This window comes from Etheostoma spectabile, chromosome 18, assembly GCF_008692095.1.
Source record: "Etheostoma spectabile isolate EspeVRDwgs_2016 chromosome 18, UIUC_Espe_1.0, whole genome shotgun sequence".
In the NCBI taxonomy this organism is placed as follows: Eukaryota; Metazoa; Chordata; class Actinopteri; order Perciformes; family Percidae; genus Etheostoma; species Etheostoma spectabile.
Window position 1 is genome coordinate 14,529,356 of NC_045750.1, and position 2,854 is coordinate 14,532,209.

Sequence of the window (2,854 nt, forward strand, 5' to 3'; positions counted from 1 at the left end):
ACACACACACACACACACACACACACGCACACACACACACACACGCACACACACACCTTCCCACTTTGCCCACATCTCCATTGCAGTTCTCGAGCCTTAACTCATCACTTCTCCTTGTCTTGCTCTGGATCATCCTCCCACTCTGCTTTTACCGAGAGTGTTATCTCATCAGTTTTTTTCTTCTCTTTTCATTGCCCTCTTTAGCTTCCCCTCTTTCTTTATCTGCCATTTCAATGGGCTTCAAAATATTCACTGCCTGACATTGTGATTGTTGCCTCTCTGGTTTTCGGTCCATCACTCCTCCCCCCTCCCCGTCCTCCTTCTCTTACCCTGTGAAAGTGAGAGAATTGTTCATGGGTGTGTGTTTGATGACATCTATCCAGTGGCTGTGGGACATCCGTTCACTGTGTGATGCATTAACAAACCCGGAGGATGTTACACACTCCGAAAAGAGCGCCTGATTAACACTTCACTATCTTTTTCATTTGCAAACAGGCCACACACACACACACACACACCAATAGTAAATATACAGGCCTACATTTCTTTGACCAAATTCCCACCCTGCACATGGGTGGAAGTCTGTGTCAGAGTGTTGCCATGGTTACGGCGCTATCTTTGCCGTTCATCACGAGGAGAGAGTAGCAGGTGTGTGTGTGTGTGTGTGTGTGTGTGTGTGGATAAAAACAGATAGGGAGATGTTTTGGGAGGCAAGTAAGAAGGAGGAGAGAAAAAGCTGTTAGTTAGCGCAACCTGATCCTCTGGAGTGCCCAATTCTGCCAGTATTTTTAAGCTCTGATGTTGTTTACCCCGGCAGCAACCCTTATCATCATCAAAGCCTGTAAGTGACACTCTCCGAACTAAAGTGTTCTGTAACAGTCCCCCATAGTCCTCCTTTACCATCGCCATGGTAACTGATTGCCTCATTCTCCTCTGGTTTAAATCCCTCTGAAACACAAGCACCTGTTGGTCCTGTTATTGCTGCTGTCATTGGTTAGTTTCGATTTGTCTGTCATTATGTTGTTTGGAAAAGTTTTGCTAAGAGCGAATCAGAAGCTCCACTAGTAAACACTCGAAGGGGTACAAACAATACGCTGTATATTGTAAACACATGTTCTTCATTCCTTCATTGATATTAATCTTAGAAGGGCCCTGACAGCCTATTTTCTTAATCAACTTTTAAGGAATGATGGGGTTTTACATGGGCACAGAATTAATGGCACAAAGTCACTTATGAAAATAATACCTAAAGATATTTTTCTGCACTTAACTTTCAATGTTGCTTATCCATGCATATTCAATGTATTTAATGTAGAAAAATACCCAGGATTTGAGGGGCTAAGGTAAAAGTGTCACTTAAAATACTGTTCTTCTTTTATATTTTCTCTTAGAAATAGCTTTGAGGTCCATGTTTTTCAATGTATCAACTGGAAATATTCTCAATGTCTTATGCATAATGTATACACATTTTCCCACAAATTCAGGCTGACATATTTGGTATCTTTGCAAATGGGATCTACACATGGATTTAAAGGCTGATGTAACGGTGCGGCGGGGAGGGTGAATGGGTCAAAGTCTTGAGATTGAGAGTTCATTTTTGTCCCTGGAAACAGCAATTGACAAAATAACCCCAACAAAAGTCAGTTTGGTTGTTGTAGTGGAGCTTACATATCACATGGGTTTTGCCGAAATTCCGTACTAACAAGCTATTTAGTAGGATAAAACACAATGTGAGATTTTTTTTAGTATGTCCGAAGTGTTAGAATGAAAGCAACGGTATGTGAATTACATATTACTTCCCCATATACCCTGCAGCATAATTATCTCACAATGAAATGCATGACAGACAACGGCAAACAGCAACCAAGGAACCTCTGTAACGTCAATAACGAGATAAACAATAATAGAGCAACAACAAACATATTGGGTATGTAGTGCACAGTATGCTATTTGCGATGCAGCAATGGGCTCCCTCAGCAGATGAGTTTCCTACAGTAGTTATCATAGAATGCTAAATTGTCTAATTTTCTTATTTTTCTTGAACATCACCCTCTTTAAAATCTCTTATCCAAGAGAAACCCACACCAGACACTACACAAAAGAGCATAACAAGTATCCAATTAAGATGCATATGCTGCATCTGCAGAGACCTAGACACATGCAGACCTTACAGATTTAATATTTCACAACACATTCAAAACACACAGCCGCATCACTCTCTCTAAACAAATTGTAATCATCCTCACACTGGGGGAGGTTGGTGTTGTTATTGAACATGGGAGAAGAGAAGGTAACAGTTGCTGGCAAAGCACGTGATTTGCCGCATTCACCAACAAGATCAACATCAATGAACGTCTGATTGCAGAAGAAAAGATCCTAAATGCCCCACACACATGCATGAGAAAAACACACACAAAAACACACAGAGTTCATATTCTGCAAACATGGGTGTCATGTACGCACACAAAAACATGCGTTCGCACACAGGTAGCTCCATGTTTCCCATCACACACACACACACACACACACACAAACATAAACACACAGCTGATGAAACCTTTTTCCACTAAGTCTGAAGTATTTCAAAGACATTCAATTCCTCTTACTTGCTCTATTCCTCCCGCTCTCCTCATTTACTCATCCATTGTCCTCCTCTATTTGATGTGTTCAAACAAAAAGACAGCACACTAATGTTTACAGCGGGAGAGAGAAAAATATAAAAACATCTCCTCTGCTGCTCAAATTCATTTGGTGGATCTGCTCGATTCACATCTCATCTCCTGCTTTGGTTCTTGCTCCAGATCCTGTCCTTAGACATGCACAAACAATCTTCCAGCCATTCTAGTCCCCCCCC